This window comes from Sus scrofa, chromosome 6 (assembly GCF_054392235.1).
Source record: "Sus scrofa isolate SSC_HxYL_T2T_F1_AM1 chromosome 6, Sscrofa_HxYL_maternal_Yorkshire_Landrace_v2.0, whole genome shotgun sequence".
In the NCBI taxonomy this organism is placed as follows: domain Eukaryota; kingdom Metazoa; phylum Chordata; class Mammalia; order Artiodactyla; family Suidae; genus Sus; species Sus scrofa.
In genome coordinates this window covers 16,347,330-16,366,833 of record NC_139388.1, presented here as the reverse complement: position 1 = coordinate 16,366,833, position 19,504 = coordinate 16,347,330, and the positions used below count along the sequence as shown (strand labels likewise).

Sequence of the window (19,504 nt, the reverse complement as noted above, 5' to 3'; positions counted from 1 at the left end):
CATAGACTTTTAAAAACTTATGGTTACCAAAGGGGACAGCTTGTGGGGGGTGGATGAACTGGGGGTTTGGGATGGAAATGTTGTAAAATTAGGTTGTGATGTTGGTTGTACAACTATAAATATAATGAAATTAACTGAATTATAAAATAAATAAATAAAATGTCCAATTTGATGTTTTTTAAAATATATTCAGAAAGTTTTGGAACCATATCACCACAATAAGTTTTAAAACATTTTCATCATGCTTGAAAGAAACCCTGTATCCTTTAGCAGTCACCCCATACCCCTTCCCAAGTCCTATGCAACTACTCATCCATTTTCTGTCTCTGTATATCTGACTATTCTTAAAACTTCCTAGAAATGGGATCACACAATATGTGGTATCTTATGACTTGCTTATTTCACTTGGCATGATGTTTTCAAGGCTCCATGCTGTAGCGTGTATCAGTGCTTCATAGCTTTTTAGTGCTGAATAATATCCCACTGTATGGATATACCATTTTATATTCATCTATTTATCAGTTATAGATGTTTGGGCTGTTTCCACTTTTTGCTTATTATAAATAAAGTTGCTAAGAACATTTGTGAACGAGTTTTTGTGTAGACCTATATTTTTATTCCTCTCTGGTATATACCAAGTCCACACTCTTTTTTTGTCACCCCTACCTTGGAAGACTGTAATAAAGAGTTTTCACAAGCCTTGTACAAGAGCAAGAAATCAGTAGGAATGATTGAAAGGCAAAAAAAATGTGTTCCTTAGATTAGGTGAAACAGCCATTCTGTTTTAAAAATTCACTTATGCCATTTCTAGCAATGACCCAAATACCTGTTCAGGAATTAGAGTGGTTGAAAAAGAGATACAGGTAGGAAAGGAACTAACCTTGGGGATGAGCAAAAATCCCTGCTAGCCTACCAAGAATCCTTCTTTCAGAGTTTAAGATCATTCATTTAAAAGCAGATGGACTAGGAACTTCTGCTGTGGTGCAACAGGATCAACACACCTCTGCAGCAATGGGATGCAGGTTCAATCCCTGGTGTGGCCCAGTGGATTAAGGTGTGCCACAACCACAGGTTAGGATTAAGGTTGTAGGCTGCAACTGTGGTTTGGATCCAATCCCTGGCCCAGGAACTCCATATGCTGCAGGGTGCCTCCCCCCCATTAAAGAAAGAAAAGAAAAGAAAAGAAAAAGCAGATGGACTAATACATCAAAGCTAATAATAGTTTCAAAAAGCTCCTGGGTCTTTATTCTCTGACCAAATATTTGCATTCTCTGTCTTGAATCAAAACTTTTAATTTCTAGTGTTAATAGTTCATTCACTGGTGTCTTCTTCCATTCAGTCTTTTTCTTTAAAATGTATGATACAGACAGTCTGAGTTTTCAGGAGATGTGTTTAACCTTATAAAGATTTACGGATAGGTGGAATGGTCTTATGTGAGGAGAGACAAAGTAAATTTGTGTTAAAATTAAATGAATACCTATGAAAGAGAAAATAAGAAAGAAAACTGCTGGTTTTCCTTTCCTCTTTCTTTTTTCCTGTCACTAGTCTGTACAAGTCTGGAACTCTAAGAATCATTATATTATAAATGTCTCCAGGTTTCTATTCTAATGGGTTCCAGGTTTTCCTGCTATAGGGATAAAACTAGCAGACTTAGTAAATCCTTATTTATTTGTCCCAAAGGCCAGGCAGTACTCTTTCTTCTTTGCTGCTGGTTTCTATTCACTCACTGCTTCTTCTCAGGTTCTTTCGCTGCCCATCATTAATCTTTCAAGTTACAGCTGGTGGGTTCAGAACAAAACCATCAGAGGAACTAAAAAATGAAATATTTACCTGCACCAATGGAGAAAAAAGGCCTGTCAACTTTGTCCTTTCGATGTAATCACATTTTTATTTTATTTTATTCACTTTCTAGATAGAAGACAGGGGGTATATACACACACACACACACACACACACACACACACACATACACTCAAATATATATATATATATAAATATGCATATATGTGTGTGTATATTCCCTGTGTTAAGATACTATTTTTATTTTTTACTATCTATCTTCATTTGTAATGAGGTGTAATATATAGAGCTCAGTTAGTTACCATGGAGACAATGGTCCTCTGTTTCTTATCAGAGAGCCACATATCGTCTGGTGTCAGCCAAGGAGGGATGACAAAGGCCTCCCCAAGAGTCTAGCTCTGCAATTACTGAGCAATCAAGCATCTCCTTTAATAGAGCACATACAGGTATACATGGCACGTCACTCAATTTTCTTATTCCTTTTTAAACTTATATAGGAGGATGCAGTTACCAAGAAAAGATACATTCTTCTGTTAGATGATCTATTTATTCAGGATTTCAATAATATTCTTCGGTTTATATAATAAAGCTCACTAGCTACCATCCTATTTTAAAATCTCCCATATTTAAAAAATTTGAACAGTTATTATTTTCTTCTGAAGATATACTACGATCTTCCTTTTATGTGTTAATCTTTTTTTTTATGGTTTGTCATTAACTGATGAAACAAAGGTGTGGATACATGAAAATCACCCTCTCTAAATTTCTTCTTATTCAAGATTTTCCCCTAAATTCTCTAACAAAATTTCTAAAGTGATCAATGAAAAAATTAAAAATGTGAATGAGTGGTTAATTTTTTATCTTCTGGTAAAGCTAAGGAAGTATAAGACATATAAGAGGAGAAACAAACAAAAAAAAACCTCTAGTTTTTCTTCAAGGATTTTTAGCTTACCTGCTGGCTGGCATGACTTTCTAGATCTGACTTGGATGTTCAGATTCAGATTTTCTAAACTCACTTGGAAGTCTGTGGTGAAACCGGGCATGGAGGTATGCCCTGAGGCCTTCAAATTGGCCTGGGTCTGTTACTATAGATAGGCTTCTTACAAGAATAGCTAACTTTTGTCCAATAATGTTATATAAATACGGCTGCTCTGATTCAGTTTCTAAGCTCTAGAACTTTGCTAACATGCCCTATTCCTTAGAATGAGGAATGTTTAGGTATCTAAAAACATGATCATTGCTGGGTATGGAGAGATGGAAACCGTGAGAAACTAAAAATGTATGTGGTATGATTGCTGCTCTAGGAAAACTTAAAATCTAATTGGGAAAACAAGCCTTTAAATTTAAATACAAGGCTCAATAATATGAATCAAATAACAAAGAAAAAGTATTTAACAGCATAGTAGGGAGAAGAAAAAAGATCGATCCAGTCCAGAGTTAATGGGATTTACTGGAAGTGGTGAGATTTAAGACTGGTGTTGAAGGATGGAAGAAAAGAAAACGACATCTAGGCAAAGAAAATGGCAGATGCTAACATGTTGCAGTTGGAAGGGTCATGGTCTCAGAGGACCATGACAATGTCAGCATTACTGAAGCAAACCATTCTTGAGTTTCACGAAAACTTCTAGAAACAGTTCAGATGATGATGTTAGCTTCTCCCTATTATACTACAATTTCCAACCCTCCAAAGGTTCTCCTCTCTTCTCCAGAAAAGAAAAAAAAAGAGAGAGGGAGAGAAAAGGAAGGTAGTGAAAGGAAAGGAACGGAAGGAAAAAGGAGAGGGAGAAAGAAGGAGGGAAGGGGGGAAAGGAGGAGGGAGTCGAGGGGAGGGGAGAAAAAGGTGGGAGGGGGAAGAAAAAAAGAAAAGAAAGAGGGGGAAGGAGAGAGGGAGGAAGGGAGAAGAAGAAAGGGAAAACAACTACATTCAAAATGACACAATAAAGAAACAAAAGGCAGAGGCTGACATTTTTTTTTTTCAGGTAGAGGACAAAGTAGGTTTTCAGAGGCAGAATAGGAACACATTCTGTACTATATGCTCCCCATATGCCAGCAATGTCATTAATTAGACAGAAATGAATGACTGGAGCCTTGCCAAATGCAGTTCAGGTGATCAAGGGCTATATACTCATATGTTTTCATCTATGCTCTGAAATCGCTGGCATAGCTACACAGTATGCGTAGGCTTTGTCAGGAGCTTGATAGGAGCCTGAATTAATACTAGGCTTTAAAAGACCACTGGATCCTGGCATTTTTGTTACGAAAGATGGTTTCAAAAATATACAGTTTCTTTCAGCTGGACACTGGAGAGACATTTGATCCATGGCATAAGCTAGGGGCAGGGGGAAGCCAACATAAAAGTTTATTGGGGTTCCTTGAAAAAGTCTGCAGAATAGGTTTACTGGGAGGTGACTGGAAGGAATGAAGATGTTCATGGTAACATGACAACAGCAAGTGCTCCATAAACATGATGTATTCTATGTGCCTAGTACAATGCTAAACACAGCATGCTTCCAATCTCGTAATCCTCCCAGCACTGTGAGATCAAGAGTAGTGACCTCTACATGTTATAGGTGAAGAAACTACAGTTCAAGAGAGGTTAAGTAATCTGCCCAAATTCAAAGAGTAAGTGGCATGGATCTGATGGAACACAATGACCTGAATCAATCATAACAAAGGCAGAATTTGCTTCAAAAGGTATAATTACTATAGTATGTATTTTTGTAGCATTTTCCTCTCCTCCATCTTCTTTGATAAGATTATGATGAAAAGGCAAAAAAAAATCTGTATTTCCTTTGTAAATTTTATCAAAAAGCAATCATTGGAGAGAGTATTTCTTAATAATCAAAAGAGGAGGAATGGTGACATGCCATTCAAAGGTAAAGATTTCTTTTTTTTTTTTTTTTTTTGGTCTTTTAGGGCCACACCTGCAGCATATGGAGGTTCCCAGGCTAGGGATCCAATTGAAGCTGTAGCTGCCAGCCTATGCCAGAGCTGCAGCAATGCAGGATCTCAGCTGTGTTGTGACCTACATCACAGCTCACAGCAACACCAGATCCTTAATCCACTGAGCGAGGCCAGGGATCGAACATGCATTCTCATGGATGCTAGCTGGGTTTGTTAACTGCTGAGCCATGACAGGAACTCATCAAAGATAAAGATTTCTTAGAACATTACAGGAAAGTAGCCAAACAATCAAGATTTTTCTATAAAATGTCTCTTTAGCTATGAAGAGATCCACACAAAAATAAAATTTGTAAGTAAAGAGATTTTAGCATTTCCTATCTTTTCTCATTCATTTTTCCTTCTGTGGCTTTAAGACAACAAGTTCCAAAGATCTTACTTCATGACCTGGCCCTCTTGTCATTCTTGAATAGGCCAAACTTGTTCTTATCACAGGGTCTTCACAATGCTTGTTCCATTCACCTGGAATTTATGGCTGACTTGTCAACACCCACAGGCCTGTCCAGCACTCAGATCTTCATATTGACCTTTTCTGACTAAACTATTTAAAACATTTCTCCTTCTCTGCCCACAACTCACTCTCTTCCCCATACTCTATTTCCTTTTTTAAAAAAAGGTTTTTTTTTTTTTTTTTTTTTTTTTGTCTTTTTGCCTTTTCTAGGGCCGCTCCCATGGCATATGGAGGCTCCCAGGCTAGGGGACCAATTGGAGCTACAGTCGCCAGCCTATGCCAGAGCCACAGCAACTCGGGATCCGAGCTGCATCTGTGACCTACACCACAGCTCACGGCAATGCCAGATCCTTAACCCACTGAGCAAGGCCAGGGATCAAACCCGCAACCTCATGGTTCCTAGTCGGATTTGTTAACCACTGCACCACAACGGGAACTCCAAAAATTTTTTATTATAGTTGATTTACAATGTTTTGTCAATTTTTGCTTTCTGTCATTCAGCAAAGTGACCCAGTTATACATACATATATATATATATATATATATATATACAATTTTTCTCATAATATCTTCCATAATGTTCCATCAAAAGCCCACAAACTACTTCAATAGCCTTCTTCTCCTTCATAGCACTTACTACCTTCTGAAGTTTATTATTTCATTCATTTTATTTTTTATGTATTTTTGTTTTGTCTTGTTTTTTGTCTCTTTTGCCTTTTCTAGGGCTGCTTCCTGTGGCATATGGAGGTTCCCAGGCTAGGGGTCTAATCGGAGCTGTAGCTGCCGGCCTATGCCACAGCCACAGCAACACGGGATCTGAGCCGCGTCTGTGACCTACACCACAGCTCACGGCAACACCGGATCCTTAACCCACTGAGCAAGGCCAGGGATCGAACCCGCAACCTCATGGTTCCTAGTCGGGTTTGTTAACCACTGCACCACGACAGGAACTCCGTATTTTTGTTTTATTCATAATATATTTATGTATAAAATGTTATGTTTTAGTTATTACTATTTTTTCAGTACTTATAAAAGTAGTTGGCACATAGTATGCACTTGGTAAAAATATTTCCTGAAGGAATGAATGACCACTACATCAGCCAACTGGAGTGGGACAACGCTAAAAGAGACGCATTTGGTAATGTTTCACAGTTTAGAAGTGCTTAAATATTACTTCAATAGTCAATATCCCACAGGATGCTATTCTGCATATCAACTAGATATATTAATAACACTTACAAATCAGGGAATTCTATTTGCCATCAGGAATCTTATTTGCTTGAAGCCCCTCAGCTCAATTTAAATTCTTGCCATAGTTGTGGGCCCAGCTAGCTAAGTGTTCAGATTCCTTCAGAGCACTGGTAAGGATAGTCAGTAGAATGCTGAAGAGTAACAAAATGTGACATTTCAATGAACTTTGACATTTTTATTGCCATTTCAAACAGCAAAGTTCTTGCTTTCATTTACCAGAAACGTTCCTGAAAAAAGCGAGGTTTTTATTTTTGCTTTTCTGACTAGTACAAATTATAATGCTCTGAATAGCTACAAGGTAGTATCATGTGCTATAAACTGAATATTTGAATATTTGTGTTCCCCCCAAAATTCGTATGTTGAAACCTATTTTTTCATTGTGGTAGCATTTGAAGGTGGGGCCTTTAGGAGATGATTAGGTCATGAGTAAAGAGCTCTTAAGAACAGGATTAGTGCCCTGATAAAAGAGACCCCAAAGAGAACCCTCACCCCTCCTTCCCATCTATGAGCCACGAAGCAGGTTCTCACCAGACACTGCTGGTAACTTGACCTTGGACTTCCCAGCCTCCATAACTGTGAGAAATGAGTTTCTGTTTATACACTACCAGTCTATGGTATTTTGTCATAGCAGCCCAAACAGACTAAGATGCCATAGTTAACAAATGAAAACCAGCTGGTTAGAGCAGGTAACTTTTTGTTTATAACCCAGAGTTATACTGGATTTTTTTGAGTATTTGAGGAGAGAATGGCATCAGGGCTGACAATTCAATCTCACACTCCTGGATGTTCGTATGTTTCCTCTGCTGATATATCTAGGAACTAGGAACGTGTCCGTCATGGGTTACATCCCATTCCAGTTTCACTGCCCTGATGTTACACTGAAGAATAAGCAGGCTGAATCTGTGTCTTGCCTCTCCATCCCCCACTACAGAGCTTGGCAAAATACATCATATTTGAATTTGGCTAACCCTAAGCTGAGAAGCAATTATGTTTCAAAAACAATTACTGGCATTTTTGCTGCCAAATGATCTTTTTGTTTGTTTTAATTTGCAAAATGAGGCTGAGGTAACAAATATCAATAAGCGAATCCTATGTTGGAATTGACAAACAGAGCCAGGTTCCTTATAATACTTCCAATGGGAATCATAATTATTATTATTTGCCAAATTGATGACTGAAGGATTTTCCCACTGAGTCTTCACAACCAGAGGCAGACACTACAGTTCACAGTGACTTCCATCCAGGTTTCTGCTCCTAATTCATCAAATTCTATTTAATTTTTAGGATATCATATAATGTTTCAAACTTTCCCTATGGGAAGTAAAAAGAGATAGGAAGTCCCTCAGACATACCTGGTAGAAAAGAACCCCACTCCTAGTGTAGTCTCCAGTCATAAGAGCCCTCCCTAACAGAGTACACATGACTAATCACTCACTTTTTATGGTTTATTGAGGAAATTTATATTCTATTATGTATTCATTAATTGCTAATTTTTGAAGATTTATAAATTGTATGTTTATCCTGGAAACATTTCTAGCAATTTCATCTTAAAAACTTGCATCATAGTTCAGTTACCTGGAAAGGATGTTTTAAGTAAAACAAAATGTTCAAGGCTTCATATGAAATTCTTCTAGGAAAGCTTTTGGCCCTTTATCACCATTTCAGGGCAGATACAAAGTGAGAAAGTTGATCAAATTAGCACATAGGGCAATGTTTAGTGAGCTGCACAATGGCAAACATTACAGTAAGGAGATTCTTAATAAAAACAATAATGTATCAAGATTTCATAGAATACAGAAAATGGCAGTAGAAGAATGCATCTTTAAATAGCTATGCAAAGGTTTTCACATTACCCAAGTGTGATAGAAGTCCCATGCCCAGCTTTAGCAGTCACTAAAGTTAACAAATCTTGGCTTGATCAGCCTCCCATGCTTTCTTCATTTTAAGTAGCTGGTTCCAGATTTTAGTGAGAAAGCTTTCAGCTTTTCTCCACTGAGTATGATATTAGCTGTGTGTTTGTCATAAATGGCTTTTATATTATGTTATCTTCCCTTTATACCCACTTTGGTAACAGTTTTATCGTGAATGAATGTTTAATTTTGTAAAATGCTTTCTGCGTCTTTTGAGATGCTCAGGTGGTTTTGAATTTTTTTTGCTAATGTGGTACATGAAGTTGATTGATTTGTGTCTGATGACCCATCCTTGTGAGGTTGGGATGAATCCCACTTGATCCTGGTATATGATCTTTTTTATGTTGCTGGATTTGGTCAGCTAAAGTTTTGTTGAGAATTTTTGCATCTATATTCAAAGCTATCAGCCTATAATTTTCTTTTTTGGTAGTGTCTTTCTCTGGTTTTGGTATTAGGGTGAGGGTGGCTTCACAGAATGTCTGCAATTATTGCTTCTTCAATATTCTGGAAAACTTTAAGAAGGAATGGTATAAATTCTTCTTTGTGTGTTTGGTAGAATTCACATGTGAAGCCATCTGATCCTGGACTTTTGTTTGTAGGGAGTGTTTTTATTACACATTCAATTTCGTTTCTAGTGATCAGTCTGTTCAAATGATCTATTTCTTCTTAGATCAGTTGTGGCAGGCTGTATGTCTCCAGAAAGTTGTCCATTTCTTCTAAGTGGTCAAATTTGTTGGCATATAATTGTTCGTAGCATTCTCTTGCGTTTTTTGGATTTCTGCAACATCCATTGAGATCTCTCCTTTTTCATTTCTTATTTTGTTTATTTGGAGTCTCTCTTTCTTCTTATTGGTGGGTCTGGCCAGAGGTTTGTCATTATATTTACCCTTTCAAAGAACAGCTCTTGGTTTTATTTATTTTTTCTATTGTTTTTTGAATCTCTATTTTATTGATTTTCTCACTGATCTTTACTATTTCCTTCCTTCTGTTAATTTCAGGTTTTCTTTGTTCTTTTTCTAATTCTTTTATGTGATAGGTTAGGTTGTTGATTTGAGATTTCTCTTATTTTTTGAGGAAGGCCTGTTATCACTATGAACTTTCCTCTAAGAATTGCTTTTGCAGCATCCCATAGATTTGGAATGATTAGGTTTTCATTGTCATTTGTGACAAGGTACTTTATAATTTCCCTTTTGATTTCCTCGTTGACCCACTGGTTTTCAGTAGTGTGTTGTTCAGTCTCCATGTAGTCAGTTTTTTCTCATTTCTTTTCATGTGCTTGATTTCTAGTTTCAGGCCACTGTGGTCAGAGAATGTGCTTGATATAATTTATATGCTCTTAAATTCGTTGAGGTGAGTTTTTTGTCCCAGTATGTGGCCAATTCTAGAGAATTTTCCATGTGCACTTGAAAAGGATGTATATTCTGATTTTTTTTTTTTGGATGTAATGTCCTGAAAATATCAATTAAGTCTGTTACACTGTGTCATTTAAGATCTCTGTTGTGTTGTTGATTTTCTCTCTAGAGGATCTGTCCATTGATGTGAGTGGGGTGTTAAGGTCTCCTACTATTATTGCATTCCCATCAACTTCTCCTTTTATGTCTGTTAGAATTTGTTGTATACATTTGGGTGCTCCTACCTTAGGGGCATATATATTGATAACTGTGATATCCTCCTCTTGAACTGATCCTTTTATCATTAAATTGTGTCCTTCTTTGGCTCTCTTTATGGCCTTTGTTTTAAAGTCTATTTTGTCTGATATGAGTATTGTGACCCCTGCTTTCCTGTCATTTCCTTTTGCATGAAATATCTCTTTCCATCCACTCACTTTCTTTCTTTTTTGGCCTTTTTAGTGCCACACCCACAGTATATGGAAGTTCCTAGGCTAGGGGTTGTATTTGAGCTGCAGCCATTGGTGTATGCCACAGCCATAGCAACACCAGATCTGAGCCACATCTGTGGCCTACACCACAGCTCATGGCAACACTGGATCCCTAACCCACTGAGCAAGGCTAGGGAAACGTGAGTCCTCATGGATACTAGTTGGGTTCATTACCAGGGTGCCATTCCTCCAACCACTCATTTTTTTTTTCCACTGTATTATTATTATTATTTTTTAAGTTATTTCCCTAATACTTTTTCTACTGTACAGCATGGTGACCCAGTTACACATGCATGTACACATTCTATTTTTGCACATTATCATGCTCCACCATAAATGACTAGACATAGTTTCCAGTGCTACACAGCAAGATCTCATTGCTAATCCATTCCAAAGGCAATAGTTTGTATCTATTAACCCCAACCACCCCACTCTCTCACCCTCCCACTTGGCAACCACAAGTCTATTCTGCAAGTCCATGATTTTCTTAAGTTACATATGTCATTTGCCCTAAGATGAGTCTCTTGTAGGAAGCATATTGTAGGCTTTTGTTTCTTTAAGCAGTCTGCCACTCTATGTCTTTTGATTGGGGCATTCGGTCCATTGACATTTAAGGTAATTATTGATAAATATGTATTAACTGCCATTTTAAACTTTGTTTTCCAGTTGATTCTATGTTTATCCTTTGTTCCTCTCTTTTTTTTTGTTGGATGATTGATTTCCTTTTAATTTATGCTTGTGTCCTCTTCTTTTCAGTTTTTGTGAATGTATGATTTGTTTTTGATTAGTGGTTGCCCTGTTTTTCAAGGATGTGAACCCCGTCCTATATCTTCCTGCGTGAGCCTGATAGTCATATAGTCTCAAAAACAGTCTACAAAAAAAGCCTAGATTTTCTAACTCTTCTTCCCCACATTTTATGATTTTTAAGGATGTTTTTACATCTTCATATTTATTCTTTGTTGTTCCTTCTGTGTATACTCAATAGAGAAAAGCTGAAAGCCTCTGGCTAATATCTGGAACAAGACAAAGATGCTCACTCTCACCCCCTTTATTCAACACAGTATTAGAAGTTCTAGTCTCAGCAATCAGACAAACAAAAAAATAAAAGTATCCAAATTGGAAAAGAAGAGGCAAAACTGTCACTATATGCAGATGACATGATACTATATACAGAAAACCCTAAGGTCTCCACACAAAAACTAATACGTCTAATGAATGAATTTAGCAATGTAGCAGGATACAAGATTAACATTCTGAAATTGGTTCCATTTCTGTATATTAACAATGAAATATTAGAAAAGGAATATAAAAAACACTACCTTTTAAAATCACAACAAAATAGTAAAATACCTTAGGATAAACCTGACCAAAGAGGTGAAAGACTTCTACACTGAAAATGACAAAACATTAATAAAAGAAATCAAAGAGGATTCAAAAAAATGGAAAGATATCCCATATTCCTGGATTAGAAGAATGAATACTGAATGAATACTGTTAAAATGGCCATACTACCCAAAGCAATCTACAGGTTTAATGTGATCCCTATCAAATTGCACATGTCATTTTCCACAGAACTAGAATAAATAATACAAAAATATATGGACTCATAAAAGACCCAGAATTGCCAAAGTTACCCTGGGGTAGGGGAGAGTAGAGGTATACCTCTCCCAGACTTCAGGCAATATTACAAAGCTACAGAAATCAAGACAGTATGGTACTGGTACAAAAACAGACACAAGGATCAATGGAATGGAATGGAGATCTCAGAAATACACCTAGGCATCTACAGTCAATTAATCTTTGACATTGGAGGCAAGAATATAAAATCATAAAAAGATAGTCTCTTCAGCAAGTGGTGCTGGGAAAAATGGATAGCTGCATGTAAATCAATGAAACTGGAACATACCCCCACACCATGCACAAAATAATCTTAAAATGGCTTAAAGATTTAAATACAAGACAAGACACCATAAAACTCCTAGAAGACAACATAGGCAAAACATTCTCTGACATCAACCATACAGATGTTTCCTTAGGTTAGTCTTCCAAGGCAACAGAAATAAAAACAAAAATAAACCAATAGGACCTAATCAAACTTGCACAGCAAAGGAAACCATTAAAAAAACAGACAATCTACAGAATGGGAGAAAATAATTGCAAACAATGCACTGGACAAGGGCTTAAACTCCAAAATATACAAGAAACTAATACAACTCAAGAGCCAAAAAAACCCAACTCAATTGAAAAATTGACAGAAGACATAAATAGACAATTCTTCAAAGAAGACATAAGGATAGGGACTAGCCACATGGAAAAAAGGCTCAACATCACCAATTATTAGAAAAATGCAAATAAAAACTACAATGAAGTACCTACTACATCACACCACGCAGAATGGCAAATATTAGTAAGTTTACAAATAACAAATGCTGGAGAGGGTGTGCAGAAAAGGGAAACTCTCCTACATTGTTGCTGGTGGGAATGTAAAATGGTATAATGGTATTATTTCAATAATGCTATGGAAAACAGTTCCTCAGAAAAACAAATATAGAATTACCATATGATCCAGCATTCCCACTCCTGGGCATATATTCAGACAAAATCTTTGATTCAAAAAGATACATGCACTAGAATGTTCATAGCAACATTTTTCATAACAGCTCAAAATGTGTAAATAACCTAAATATCCCTTGACAGATGAATGGATAAAGAAGATGTGGTACATATACACAACAGAATACTACTCAGCCATAAAAGGAACAAAATAATGCCATTTACAGCAACATGGATGAAACTAGAGACTCTCATACTAAGTGAAGCTAATCATAAAGAGAAAGACAAATAGCACATGATATCACTTATATGTGGAATCTAAAATATGGCACAGATGAACCTATTACAACAGACTCATAGACATAGAAAGCAGACTTGTGGACTGGGAATTTGGGGTTAGTAGATGCAAACTATTACATTTAGAATGGATAAGCAATGAGGTTCTGCTGTATAGGTCAGAGAACTATATCCAATCACTTGTGATAAAACAGGATAGAAGAGAATATGAGAAAAAGAAGAATGAATATATACTTTATATATATATAACTGGGTCACTTTGCTGCCCAGCAGAAATTAACAGAACATTGAAAATCAACTACTATAAAAATAAAAAAATAAAAATAAAAATAATATTATTCACAGCAACATGGATGCAACTAGAGATTCTCATACTATGTGAAGTCAGAAAGAGAAAGACAAATAGCATATGATATCCCTTACATGTGGAATCTAAAATAGGGCCCAGGAGTTCCCGTCGTGGCGCAGTGGTTAACGAATCCGACTAGGAACCATGAGGTTGCAGGTTCGGTCCCTGCCCTTGCTCAGTGGGTTAACGATCCGGCGTTGCCGTGAGCTGTGGTGTAGGTTGCAGATGCGGCTCGGATCCCGAGTTGCTGTGGCTCTGGCGTGGGCAGGTGGCTACAGCTCCGATTCAACCCCTAGCCTGGGAACCTCCATATGCCGCGGGAGCGGCCCAAGAAATAGCAACAACAACAACAACAACAACAACAACAATAACAAAAAGACAAAAAAGACAAAAATAAATAAATAAATAAAATAGGGCACAAAGAGACCCATCTCCAAAACAGAAACAGAACAGACTTGTGGTTGCCAAGGGAGAGGAGTTTGGAGGTGGAATAGACCTGGAGTTTGGGGTTGGTAGATGCAAACTATTACATTTAGAATGGATAAACAACAAGAGCCTTCTGTATAGCACAGGGAACAATATACAATTTAGTATAGATAATGATGGAAAAGAATATAAAAATAATGTATATGTATATGTGTGGGTGTATATATATATATATATATATATATATATATATATATATATCTGACACTTTGATGTACATCAAAAATTAACACACTGTAAATCAACTATACTTAAGTAAAAAATCTTAAAATTTTAAACAAGCAAAAATTCCTAGAAGAGAACATAGGCAAAACTTCCTGACACACATTCTACCAACGTTTTCTTCTATCAGTCTTCTAAGGTAATAAAAATAAAAGCAACAATAAACAATGTAACTTAATCAAATTCACAAGCTTTTGTACAGTAAAGGAAACCATAAAAAAATTTGGAAAGGCAGCCTACAGACTGGGAGAACAAACAATGTGACCAATGAGGGCTTGATTTTCATAATACAAAAGCAGCTCATGCATCTCAGGAACAAAAACAACAAAACAACACACCCCAACTGAAAATGGAAAGAAGACCTAAATAGACATTTCTCCTGAGAAGACATACAGATGGATAGTAGGCACATGAAAAGATGCTCAACATCACTAATTATTAGAGAGAAATGCAAATCAAATCTACAATGAGGTGCCACCTCACACTGATCATAATGGCCATCATCAAAAGTCTACAAAAAATAAATGCTGGAGAGGGTGTGGAGAAAAGGAAACCCTTCCACACTGTTGGTGGGAATTCAAGTTGGTGAAACCATCTGGAGAGCAGTATGGAGGTTCCTCAAAAAAACCCCTAAAAATAGAGCTGCCATACTATCCAGCAATCCCACTTCTGGCCATATATCAAGACTAAACTATAATTCAAAGTGAGGCATATACCCCTATGTTCATAACCACAGGATATTCTTATATTTCAGAAAAGAAACTGAAACACAGTTTCATAATATCTCCTTATTCTTTGTTGATTCTATGAAGGACATCATTACTTCCGTTTTACAGATGAGAAAACTAAGCATCACATTAAAAAACATGCACAAGATAAAAAGAGCTGTTAAGTAACAGAGCTGGGATTTAAACCAAGAGTTCTCTGATTCTAAAGTACTTTTCAACTACATATTTAACTTAAGAGAAAGAAGTAAACGGTAACAACAAAAGGCACAATGGAGTTTTCTATATGGCAGGCACTAATCAAATAGGTGGGGAAATGGGACTTATAATGTCCAGTTCCAGAGCTATGCTCTTACCACAACATAAACTGCCCCTTGTACCTAAAGTATATAATGGGAGCAACTGTTTGGGATTTCATAAAATGAGAATGGTTTCACAGGTAAATATATTAGTACTACCATCTAGCTAATATTTCTTGAACACTTACTAAACACTTTTGATAGACATTATAATCTGCCCCCCAGGTCCACCTTCAAGAATGAAGGACTTCTTGATGGGAGTCCTAAAATAAGGCAGCCCTCAGTTGTCTCCTCTCATTCAAAAAACTTACCTTGGGGTTGGCTGAGGTCTTTGCTGAGAGTGCAGGGCAGCTCCTTTCCTACAGGTGTTGATCCAAAGAGCACTCCCTAATAAATAATAAAGAACTGAATGTTAATCTTGACCTAAGAGCTTGCTCCCCTAGGAACCCAACCTGAAACAACACTTTTCAAAATCTCATTTAACTCTCACCATCCTGTGAATTGGTGCCATTATCCTCATATAATCATCTTACAAACAAAGACACTAAGGCTTAACTTTCCCAAGGTCACAGAGCTTGTCAAGGATGGAAACAGAATTTGATCTGAGAATGTCTTAATTCTGAGTCTGTACCCTCATCTTCTATATGACTGCATATGTAGAGAAAGGATCAGTAATTGAGATCTGTCATTAGTTCAACATGTATTTAATACTGAGGGGAAAAAGGGACTCTCAGATCTTGAGAGAAAATAAAATTAACATTTATGTTTAAAGCAAAGGTAAGAATAACGGCAGTAGTTGGAATGACCTGAAATGTAAACCCGGCAGCCTGATAAGGAAGACTGGTCAAGAAAATGGTCAGTTTTTCCTCTAGGTCTTCTACAATTTATTTCTTGAGAAGACAGAACTAAGGGCAAAGAAAAGTTCCCATATGAAAGGGGAGAGGAAATGTTCAATTAAAGATTTACTTTATATATTATCTTAAATGCAATGAGAAAAGGCTTCACACTCCAATATGCAAAGTTTATCATACGAAACATCTGTATAGCATCTTTCCTTATATAAGAGAAGTTGAAGACATAAAATACCAGCATATGGCTGGCTCTGGCTTTAATGAAAAGTTACAGGGTATGGTGTTCGTTCACAATATTCTAAAAGATGTGGGGCAGTGTTAAAAGATGGTTGGGCAGAGAGGAGTTGAGATGGTACACAGTCATAGCTTTTGCCTGACTTACGCTAGTAGATCACAGGTTTTCTCCAATGTTGTAAATTTCCAAGTACTATTATCTATCCATCTTAATTTTCTCACTTTTTCCAGGACAGATAAGATTCAAGCCGTATATCTCTTGACTTATATGTAAGCTTAAATTGTGCAGAATCCACTTTTTTAAATACACTTCTTTTTAAATTTCCTATATTTCCAAGAGAGGGAAAGGGAAAATTGCAACTAAAAAAAAAATCCAAATATTAAATTTATCCTCTCTGTGCTCTTATGTCCTTGGGTGCATCTTTGATTTCATTTAAAACCTAAAGTAAAACTAAAATATACCCAGAACATAAGAGGGCCTGAAAAACCAAGTTCAGAGAATATGAGATGCAGTTAGCAAAGATTACATGCATCAGTGAACTGTACTAAATTGAACACTTTTAAATGCCAGAGATTTTCTCTGTGAAACTGGGGGGTTTGGAAGGAAAATCAATAATGTTGGGAAAGAGAAACCCTCTTCACACATCTCTAATTAGTCAGAGCAGAATCTGGTGGATTTCCACATTACAACTGGATCAAACTTGTGAAATTGGTTTTGATCCCAAACTCATTTGGTACATCTTTGGAAGAAGCTCCACTCAAGACAATCAAAGGCTTTTCAACCTTGAATGAAGCCCACGATCAGTCTTTCAGTGTGCATCCATCCTACATTATGTTCAGTGTCTGTCTAATGATGCCTCCCTCCAGCAAATCTCCCTGGAATTACCCTGAGAGAGCTCCCTTTATAAGAATAGGCATAGGATGTTCACACTGGTCAGGTTCAACTTTAGCTTGAGCCTTCAAAATCTGTATTAGTAAGTGAAACCAGGCATAAAGAGGCACAGTTTTTCCATATCTTTTATTTAATATATTGAATAAATGTTGCCCATATTGTTTATATTAGGGCACGAACCCCTCTGTAAAATCTTTGCTCAAGTCTAATAATAAAATAGATAAAGGGTTTCTATATTTTTCTGAATAATCAATACCAAAGCTGTGCTGATGCAAATTTATTTGAACCCCAGGGAATATTTCCTTTGAAGTTCTGGGAAAATTTTAAATATAGTGTGCAAATCAATAACTGGACAAAAACATCTCTGTCAATGTGTTCATTTTTATTTGGAAAGGAAATATATATTTAACTGTAATCTCTTTGTCATTCCCTCTATGAACCCTTTCCTCAGATAATTTCTTTCACAAAAGAAAGGACTCCTCAAGCCCAAAAGACAGTCTTCTCACATGCTTTTCTCTTTTCCCATCATTTCATGTCCAGTTTTTGAGCCTTAGCTAACTGGTATGGTTTGAGGGCATTTTCAGAAGGGATTCTACTAGCCTGGTTTGGTGGTATGTGCTGTTTTGAATGGGATGCATCTATAAGATTAAAAATATATTTTTTCATTACTGCCTATTTTCACAGTCCACTAAGCAAAAATACAAAGCAATTTTTTTCCTCCCCCATTCTCCCTTTCTCCCTTTCTTTTCTTTCTTCCCCTGTGGAGTTCAAATTAAAGAAAGGTGAAAATTGAAGCTGTTGTAGGCAAGGCGATTGCAACATGCATATTTGATTTTTATGATGGATCTAAATTGCTGAATAAGGCCATGGAACAAAGGGAGACTGCGGCTCCCTGCCCATCACACGCAGCCACTGAATGCAGAACAAAAGCTTCGGCCATTAGGGGCTCAGCAGGGAGACACATTATATAAATGACTTTGTCTTTTCTGCTCCCTCCCCTCAACTGGGTGCACTGGACAGGGATCAGGTATAAGAGTGTGTGTGTGTGTGTGTGTGTGTTTTATGATTTGCCAGGGCAGGAGATAAGAAATCCTGGAAACAACAATGGGAATAGAAAATGTGCAGCATCTTATAATTCAAAGAAGCCATGCTTTACTCAGGGGACCAATGTGGTTCTTGGCACTGTGGTCAGAGCACCACCTAAGAAAACCACTCCCCTGAGAAATCTGGTGCCTTTTCAGAATAACCTGTGGCTTTTCTCTTAACTGTTTGTTTGTTTCATTAGGAATGATGAGACATAAAAACACCTGGAAAAAATACAAAAGCTTAGGATTCCAAAGTAATTGCCAGACCTCCTTAAAGAACAAACTGACATACATACAGTTCTTTTTTCGTTGCCTTCTTAGAGTCGCACCCATGGCATATGGAGGTTCCCAGGCTAGGGGTTAAATCGGAGCTACAGCTGCTGGCCTACATCACAGCCATAGCAACGCTAGATCCGAGCCACGTGTGTGACTTACACCACAGCTCAAGGCAATGCCTGGGTCCTTCACCTACTGAGCGAGGCCAGGGATCGAACCTGCGTCCTTATGGATACTAGTCAGATTCGTTTCCACTGAGCCATAACGGGAACTTGGACATACATACAGTTCATTGTGGCTCTAGTTTCCTGAGAATCTACTACTTTTAATTCTTCCTTTTAGACAAGGTTTTTCTTTCAGAAGGAAAAGAGAACTATATATCAATAAAAATCCTAAACTATCACATAGCTGAATCAACCTGTTTTTAAGAGGCTCTCTATGGTGGTGACTTGAATAGGGTCCACTGTTTTTCTGGGCTTGAAACACCAGCAATCCTACACATACACATTCAACAATCTTTACATAGAATTAGTTCTGTAGGATATTAGCATGCTTCACTATGGTGAATGATTTTATTATTTCTAATATTGATAGGGATAGAGTAGGATAGTTATACATGCAGTTGCAGAAGTCCCAGTAAGGGGCCATAGGTAGAGAGGGAAACCTAGGGAACTTTGGGAGACCACTGGAAATTAATAATCACTCAAGAAAGCCATCAGAATGTCGTGGAACAAAGCAGTATTGCTTAACTATAAAACCATAAATAAAAGCACAAGATACACCTCGAGTCATTAAGTGAAAGATAAAATGAGGCCTGCATTCAAGTTCAGCGAGATAATGATCCTTAGGACCAAGGACAGGAATTTAAGGGAAAGATGACATTCCAAAGATGAGACCCTCATTATATGGAAACCTGAGATGATTCAACATACTGTAGCAAATGTTACCACCCTTCTGCTAATTTGAATAAGCACCAACACAGT

The 19,504-nt window shown here is 37.1% G+C and overlaps 1 long non-coding RNA gene across 2 annotated transcripts in view; it reads right to left on the bottom strand.

Moving 5' to 3' along the window:
• The window catches only part of LOC110261269 (uncharacterized), a 191,986-nt gene that overhangs the window by 90,255 nt on the left and 82,227 nt on the right, over positions 1 to 19,504 (bottom strand). For both annotated transcript variants that reach the window (XR_014805568.1, XR_002345305.2), the window contains exon 2: positions 15,495 to 15,570. This is a non-coding gene — a long non-coding RNA (uncharacterized LOC110261269). The remainder of the gene's footprint in view (positions 1 to 15,494; positions 15,571 to 19,504) is intronic.